Raw genomic sequence first — 9,104 nt, 5'->3', positions numbered from 1 at the left:
GATGGTAGGGGAAAAACAAAGGAGGAGGCAACAATGCTTGATAAGAAATGTACTCATTACCTTGCTCATGTAACTGTAACCTCTCTGTACAGTATTTTCACAATAAAAAACTTATTTAAAAAAACCCAATAAATCTTAGGGGAGCTAGTTGCTCATGCTTGTAACCCTAGCCACTCAGGAGGCTAAGATCTGAGGATCATGGTTTGAAGCCAGCCTGGGCAGAAAAGTCTGTGAGACTCTTACCTCCAATTAAGGAGCAAAAAGCCAAAAGTATAAGTGAGGCCCAAACTTGAGTGAAAAAGCAAAAACTAGGCGAGTCCAAGTCCTAACACACACACACACACACACACACACACACACACACACACATTTAGAAGTTAAAATAATACATATGCTACTCATCTCCATGGGATACTCATTGTACTATAGAATTTTTTCCTTCTCTCAAAGCAACAAAAACTTCCCAGACTAGTTCACAAGCAAAATAGAAAAATTTGACCTCATTACTGCTCTCCAGACACGACTTAATCCAGAGTACTTGTGCCAAGCTGTGGCTCCTCACTCAAGGACATAGTACATTCTAAAGGAAAGACTATTGTGTTTTATTTGCCAAAGCTAAAAGTCAAAATTATTTGACCAGTAATTCACGCCAAACATTATTTTCTCATTAATCCACTTTCCTAGCCATTTTCAGAAAACACTGGTTTTCAAATATCATACTGACATCTGTCAATCACTTTCTGAATTTGAGCACCAGCATTGGAAAAAAAAATTGATCGCTGGAGAGTAAACATTGTTGGATATGTAGTGAGAAGACATCAATTAGTGACTTGACTTTGCTCTTTCATAATAGCATGTACATAAGCAAGTTTATTCAGTCTGAGTCTTAGTTCCTTCCTCTGAAAACAGCAACGCCCATATACCCAGGATAATCATGAACATTAAAGGCAACACAGGTAAAGTCACACCTATAAAGTACAAATGGCAGCTTCAAATCCTTCGTGAAAGACAATAGACGGTGATGATTGCTTTTACATAGTTGAGAGGAGCTATGCAAACGTTAGCCACTAGTTCTTTTTTCTTTATTTTGGTCAGTCATAGGACTTGAACTCAGGGCCTGGGTATTGTCTCTGAACTTTCCTGCTCAAGGCTAGCACTCTACTACTTGAGTCACAGTTCTATCTCTGGCTTTTTTAGTAGTTAATTGAATGTAAAAGTCTCACAGACATTGCTAGGCCGGACTGGCTTTGAACTGAGACCTTCAGATATCAGCCTTCTAAGTAGCTAGGATTACAAGTGTGAGCCACCAGTATCTGGCTAGCCCCGAGTTCTACTAAGAGCCCTTTAAATGGGATTCTTGGAATGTTATCTCATTATCCCTCCCTCTATCTATTCATTAGAGTGTAACAAAGCTTCCTCATATATGAAACTCATAAGCATTTAGTCACAGTGATTTAAGGAAGATAAACCTCAAGCAAACCTGTCAGCCACTTTTTTTAATCTCAATTTGGCTTCTTCCTACGGGCAGTTTCTATCAACAAGTGGAGGAGCACACAAGTGACACATTAAAGCAAACCCACAAAAATGAAACTCATTTTCACTTCAGCATCCCTTTTCAAAATAGCTCTCAGCTGGACATTCCTCCTAAATTTGCACATTTTCTCATGATCAATGGAAAATAAAAGTTTGAGGAAAGTAAATAGCACTTGCTGAATACAAATTGAACTCCAATGTCCTAACATGCGATTGACAGGAAAAGGAAAGGCTGACATGGATATAGTTCTTTTTTCACTCCCAATCTGTCTTTCCTCAAAAGTGAAATTGATTATGTAAGAGAGAGACAGGCACTCACACACACACACAGAGCTGATAATCAAAAAACAAATATATTTTCCTTCCACTGCAATTCAGCAAATGAAATAACTCATCAAAAATACAGCTATCTAGGATCTCTAGACTTTTTTTAAATCTACAGATTATCTGCAAAACACTTTGATCTCTAATTCAGTTTTTTGTTAACTCCAGCCTGCCCTTGCTCCCAAAAAGCAAGGAAAAAACAAACCCTCTTGCCTTAAACATTAGACATACAGGAAATCAGATTTTTCAACTAAGGGAATAAAACAAAAGCAAACAAAACCTTGTTTGTTTGTTTTCTTTTCATAAAAGGATATGGTGTACAACTGGGTATGAATTCAGGGCGTCACCCATAGAAGAATCTTATGCCTATGAAGTCATTCCTAATTACAGCCTGTGACTAACAATACAACAATTATGAAACCACGCCACTGGTTCATTTAACGATACATAAGCCCTGAACACAAATCTGCTGAGAACACTCTACCTAAACAACCTGAAACTATTACTCAAATTCTGAAATGTATTTGAGGGTGCAAAGGAAGGATAGTTTGTTTTCCTTTCTTAAGTCATTCAAATTTAGAAATGCAATTCACTCAACAATGTATCTACTTACTAGTGTGTGTCAGTCCTAGGCAGGGTGGACAGGAAGGGTGCCTATGCATGCTAGGAAACTACTGGGTAGAGAATCAACTTTGATTATGAAAATGTCTTTTTTGAAATGGAATGGCTGTTAAATCATAAAAAGGAGCCGGGCGCTGGTGGCTCACGCCTGTAATCCTAGCTACTCAGGAGGCTGAGATCTGAGGATCGATGTTCAAAGCCAGCCCAGGCAGGAGAGACCATGAGACTCCTATCTCCAATAAACCACCAGAAAACCGGAAGTGGCGCTGTAGCTCAAGTGGTAGAGCGCTCGCCTTGAGCTGAAGAGCTGAGGGACAGCGCCCAGGCCCAGAGTTCAAGCCCCACGACCGACAAAAAAAAAAATCATAAAAAGGGGGATATGACTGGGAATGAAGCTCAGTGGTATAACACTTACTGAGCAAGTACCCTGGGGTCCAGCCTCAATATGAAAAAGGAAGGAAGGAAAGAAGAAAGGAAGGGAGGGAGGGAAGGAAGGGGAGGGAGAGGGGAAGAGGGGGTGGAGGGTGAGAAGGGGTGGGGGGAGAGGGCGAGGGGGAGGAGGAGGAGGAAGGGGGAGGGGAGGGAAGAGCAGGAGGAAGAGAGAGCAGAACAGCTGGGTACTGGTAGCTGGCCTATAACCTAGCTACTCAGGAGGCTGAGATCTGAGGATCATGGTTTCAACTCAGACAGGCAGGAAAAGTCCATGAGACTCTTACATCCAATTAACCACCAAAAACCAGAAGTGGAACTGTAAGTAGGTCTAGCTTTGAGCAAAAGCTCAGGAACAGCTCAAGCCCCAGGACCAGGATACAAAAAGTTAAGTTATTGACCAGACTAAATTAATCCCAGCCACTAGTATACTAGGGGAAAGAAAGCTTGATCACAAAGAGTGGGCAATATATTCTTAAAAGAAGAAAATATGTGCATGGGAAAGAAGGCAACAAGGGTAAACAGAACATGGAAGAATATATTATTTCACTTCAAATGGGAGGGGAACCCAACAATGCAGGCTATTATTTGTCACCTGTCTTCATCCAAAACAGGTAGTGCATCTTGGAACACCTACACTTTACACACCTTCCTGTACCAACAGAAACTGCCACCCTGCCTCCTCCCTAGTTAGGCAAGTCAGCAACTGAGTCCCTAGATCCCATAGGCAGTGTTCATAGGTTTAGTCCCTGGACTAAAGCTCATCTACTCTTACTGTGAATACTCAAGCTCCAGCACTCTGCTTTCCAATTACCTTAGAAGATTTCAACTAGCACCTCTGCCCACTTTTGCATCTATGTTCATTCATCAGGCTGTCACAGAAGTCTCAGTACGTTCTAGGTAAGTGTTGGGTGCCAGAAATATACACAATAGTACCTCCAAGTCCCCATTTCCCTGGGAGAGCTTACTGTCCACAGGAGAAAATAGACTGAAAACCAAAGACAAACATTGAGAGCTACCACAGTCATAGACAGTGAGTGGCAGGTGTCAGCAAACATTTTCTAAGATGAACTTTGTCTTAGAGCTTAGAGAGGAATTTCTCAGTTAAGACATCACTGGCAACAGTGTTCAAAAAGATGGTATCTGAGAGACTGGGGCTTTGGGCCTAAGGTTAGTGACAAACACAGTTACAGAAGATCAGAGGTCAACTCAGAAGTGGTCAAGGCAGAAGAAGTCAGCAAATATTCAGTTGAACTTTAGCCATCTTTTTTTCATTTTTGTGGAGCTGAATGTCAAACTCAGGGCCTCCCTCATACTAGGCAAGTGAATCACACTTGGCCTAATTATTTTGCCCCTTTGCCCCCAACTCTTCCATTTACTAAACCAAGCCTCATTTCCAATTACTCTATTCTCACTCTCCAGGTGTGGAAACTGGAGACTGTAGTTTGGCCATCAGGAAGAAAAGAAAGATGAGTCAACCCCCAAACATTTTAGAGTTTTCATTTCCAAACTCTGATGTTCTCTCTATCATATCCCATTCTTCTCTCTCTCCCTCCCTCTCCCTCTCCCTTCCCCCGACTCCCTCCCTCTCTTTCTTTCTTTGGTGCTAGCACTGGGGCTTTAACTCAGGGCCTGGGTTCTTTGTCTAAGCTTTTATACTCAACACGGGCATTTTCATTTGAGCCATAACTCTACTCCTGGCTTTTTGGTGGTAAATTGAATTCCTGCCCAGGCTGGCTTCAAACTGCAATCTTCAGATCATAGCCTGCTGAGCAGTTAGGATTACAGGCTTGAGCCACCAGCACCCAGCATACCATACCTCATTCATGCTTGCAGTCTGGTCTACTCCAGAAGCCTTGTAGCTGATCTTTCTTGTTTCTTTCCAATGTACACTTCACATTCCTGTTTCTGAAGAAATATTGTGAGCCTTCCATACAAAAGGAAATTTCAACCTTTCAGCACAGTTTACAAGGCCCTAATTATTCATTCAGTTAAGTAGGTGCTTTCTTCCTAATATCACTTCCTATTAGTTGTATTGCACCTCTGAATCTTACAGTCTAGAAACCCCCTATTCTAGCCAGGTGCTGGTGGCTCACACCTGTAATCCTACTTACTCATGAAGCTAAGATCTGAGGATCATGGTTCAAAGCCAGCCTAGGCTGCCAAGTCTATGAGACTCTTATTTCCAATTAACCACCAGAAAAACCAGAAGTGGAACTGTGGCTCAAAGCAGTAGAGCATTAACCTTGAGCAGAAGAGCTTAGGGACAGTATCCAGGCCTAAATTCAAGTCCCACAACAGATGAAACAGAGAGAAAGAGAGAGAGAGAGAGAGAGAGAGAGAGAGAGAGATGGGAGAGGGAGGGAGGGAGGGAAGGGGAGGAGAGGGCGAAGAGGTAGAGAGGGGGAGGGAGGGAGGGAGGGAAGGAAGGAGGGAAGGAAGGAAGGTAGGAAGGAAGGAGGGAGGGAAGGAAGGAGGGAAGGAAGGAAAGAAGGAAGGGAGGGAGGGAGGAAGGGAGGGAGGGAGGGAGGAAAGAAGAGAGGGAGGGAAGCAAAAGAAAAAAATGAGGTCTTAGGTAACGAGAGCCCCCCACCCCCAAAAAAGTGGCTGGGGGCATGGGTGAGTTTTCAAACCTCAGTACCACAAAGAAAAACTCTTTGATGGGAGTGATCATGTTATTCACCCTTACACATTTCATTCCACATTAGAGAGCCTGCACAGAGCAGGTAACACTAATAACTAAAACATCGATAATGTATCTTTGGGATTTTTCATCACAGCCTTTTTTACTCTAGACTATGCTAAGTGCTTTACATATATTCTGAAAATTACTTCTCAGAAAACCCCTGAGCCTGGCTAATATTGTTTTTCTGATTTTACAGAAAGCAAATAGGCTGAGATATGTTGAATAACTTGCCTTAAGTCACACAGCCAGAAGTAGGCAGAGTATGCAGTAGGTCTTAAAATTCTCATCAACTTTCCTGCCCAGGCTGGCTTCAAACTGTGATCCTCAGATCTCAGACTTCTAAGTAGCTAAGACTTTAGGTGCCACTGGCTATAAATAATATATATTCTTTAAAAAAATATAGACACGGACCATTCTAGCTAATATTAAGTAATATTCCATTACTTAAAGTATAAAGTAAGAAATATTTACTTAAATCTTAGCTGAAATAATAAAACCTGTAATTCTACAAAACATGCAGAATGTGGACAACAGAATTGTAAGTGTTCTTTCTGAAGGTAAAACAGCTCATGTGGAGCCTGTGGGTTTAGCTCAATGGTAGAGAGAAGCCCTGGGTTCAATCTTGCACACCAGAAAAGAAACACACACACCAAAAAGAAAGAAGCATGTCAATGTTTTTCTTGAAGCAAATCATTCCTGTACTCCACACATCTTAATTTCAGCCTCTTGAATGCTAAGTGCTGTGAACAGCCACACCCACTGTACCAATGCTAACAACTTGGTCTCACTCTAAGTCTAACCAAACATTCATGTATCTATACGATTTACCTTTTAGTTTAGGACTCTTTCTCTTACAGGACTTGCTTAAGGGAGAAAAGAAGTTTTGTTTGCCTTTTTAAAGAAAACTTTTATAGAATTTCGGTAATGCCATAATTGCCATAGTTTAACAGGGTGTATGTATCATCATTTCACGCTTTGAGAATCAAAAGAAGGCAGTGGAATTCCAAAAGTCTTTCCCTCTGTCTAGGTTTTAGTTCTGAAAATCTAAGAAAGGTTAAACTAGAAGGAACAACTTGGGGGGGGGCGGGAGAGAGGGGGAAAGGAGAAGGATTGGGATTGTGGGGGGGAGGGGGAAGGCTGGGAAGTGATGTGAAGGGTAAACAAAGGAGGAGGCTGCAATGCTTGGTAAGAAATGTACGCATTATCCTGCCCATGCAATTGTAACCCCTCTGTACAGTATGTTCACAAATAAAATAAAATAAAATTTAAAAAAAAGAAGGAACAACTTACTGTTCACTTATGGCAGATGAGCATGATGAAAAATGGCCTGTTGAGCCAGCTGCTGGTAGCTCATCCCTATAATACTAGTTACTCAAGAGGCTGAGCTCTGAGGATTGTGGTTCAAAGCCAGCCCTGGAAAACAAATCCAATTAACTAGATTTTAAAAAGCCCAAAGTGAAGTTGTGGCTCAACACATAGTATCAACCTTGAGCAGAAAAAGGTAAGGGAGAGCCCAAGTCCTTGAGTTCAGGCCCCAGTATGGGCACAGAAAAAGTAAAATTGCTTACTGGAGTCAATGCAGAGGGAAACTTCTAAGAGTCCAATATTTACCATGTACAGCAGATTTTGCTTATTACAAGGATATTTTTCAGGCCTAGATCTGGAAAATTTTCATGATACTTTGGTCACAAATTGTAAAACTAAAGAGCGGGTATATTTAACCACAATCAAGAACACTGACAGCATTTTCTTTTTAAAAACTGTTTGCACTGATACTGTACTTTTACAATAGATTTTGACTAAAACAATATAAATGTGAAAATATATCATGTCAGAATTGTGTAAGACTTCAGGAACATATGTAAGGTAAACTAAAAAGCTATTTTAGCCATCTTGTACTTCTCTGATACAAAAAAAAATCAGTTTTCCCTTTGTGTTATTATTTATTTATTTAAGTTTTGTGTCTTGACTCTCAGAGCCTGGGTTTTGTTCCTGAGCTTTTTTTTGGGGGGGGGCGGTCGAAAGGGGACTATTCAAGCCAGGCACTGGTGGCTCACACCTACAATCCTAGCTACTCAGGAGCTTGAGATCTGAGGAATGAGGTTCAAAGCCACCCTGGGCAGGAAGTCTAATAAACTACTCAGAAAAGGCCAGAAGTAACACTGTGGCTCAAGTGGTAGAATGTTAGCCTTGAGCAAAAGAATCTCAGGGACAGCACCCAGGTCCTGATTTCAAGCCCCAACACCAGCAGAAAGAGGGGGGAAAGGGAAAGGGAGAGAGGGAGAGAGGAAAGAACCAGTGCAAAAAAAGAGGGACTGGGGATATGGTTCAAGTGGTAAAGCACTTACTTACCTAGCAAGTGGGAGGCCCTCAGTTTAATCCCCAGTACTGTCAGAAAAACAAATACTGATGGGGATGAATAGGGTAAGTGCAGGCCTACTCATGAGGCAGCCTATATAGTTAGCTCATATGGATTGAGAAATAAGAGCCAGGTGTGCTGAAGCAGACCTCCATAATCCCCACACTCAGGAGGCCAGGGTAGGAGGATCACATGTTCCAGTTCAGCCTAGGCTACATGGCACACCCCTGTCTCAAATAAACATATACAAGGCTAGAGGTGTAGTTTATGCTTGCTTAGCATGCCCAATGCCTTAAATTCCCAATCCCAGAGAGAAGAGAAGAGAAGGGGGAAGGAGGAAGGGGGAAGGGTGAAGAGAAGGGAAGAAAAGGGGGAAGGGAAGGGAAGAGAAGGAAAGGAAAGGAAAGAAAAGAGAAGGGGGAAGGGAAGGGAAGGGGGAAGGGAAGGGGGAAGGGAAGGGAAAAGGGAAGGGAAAAGGGAAGGGAAGGAAAGGGAAAAGGGAAGGAGAGAGAGGGAGGGAGGGAGGGAAGGAAGGAGGGAGGAAAAGGAAGGAAGGAAGGAGAAAGAAAATAGAAAGAAAGAAAGAAAAAAAAAGAAAGAAAGAAAGAAAGGAAGGAAGGAAGAAAGAAAGAAAGGAAGAAAAGAGAAAATATAAATAAACCAGAGACCCATCTACATAGTTAAGGGAAAGCTCTCACCCAATCTAACGTTCTTACATTCTTCACATGCAATTGACCTGTTATCATGCTTTACCCAACTACTCTCATTTAATACTTCAAGATATTACAAAACTCTAAGATATCTGCAACCTGTTGTTTGAATTTAGCTGAAAGTCAAACAGAGAGTTTGTTTAGAAGCATTCTTATTGGCAGTAATTCTGGCATACATGCAGTACATTTCATTTCACCTTTACAATAATCCACACTATGCATGGATCATGTTGCAACAGGCCTGCAATTTGTAGATAAAAGTTAACACTTACAAATAAATGTGAATTTATTCAAGCTAAAGTTATACTTCTACATTTTGAGCCCTTTCAATACATACAAAAGTAAGAAAAAATAGTTCAACCAACACCCATGAACCCATTTCTGATTCCACAATTAGCAGGATTTACCCACAACTGCTTGATTTATTCTCTTTGGGTTCCCT

The 9,104-nt window shown here is 41.6% G+C and overlaps 1 protein-coding gene across 4 annotated transcripts in view; it reads right to left on the bottom strand.

The window, feature by feature from the left end:
* The window catches only part of Pls3 (plastin 3), an 85,549-nt gene that overhangs the window by 49,044 nt on the left and 27,401 nt on the right, over positions 1 to 9,104 (bottom strand). For 3 of the 4 annotated variants that reach the window (XM_013035961.1, XM_013035963.1, XM_013035962.1), the window contains exon 2: positions 4,727 to 4,815. The exons of the other annotated variant lie outside the window; for it this stretch is intronic. The gene's annotated coding sequence lies outside the window, so the exon portion shown is untranslated. The remainder of the gene's footprint in view (positions 1 to 4,726; positions 4,816 to 9,104) is intronic. 4 annotated transcript variants of the gene reach the window in all.

The sequence above is a fragment of the Dipodomys ordii genome, unplaced genomic scaffold, assembly GCF_000151885.1.
Source record: "Dipodomys ordii isolate 6190 unplaced genomic scaffold, Dord_2.0 Scaffold233, whole genome shotgun sequence".
In the NCBI taxonomy this organism is placed as follows: domain Eukaryota; kingdom Metazoa; phylum Chordata; class Mammalia; order Rodentia; family Heteromyidae; genus Dipodomys; species Dipodomys ordii.
The sequence above is the reverse complement of the archived record's forward strand: the minus strand, read 5'-3'. Positions and strand labels throughout refer to the sequence as shown.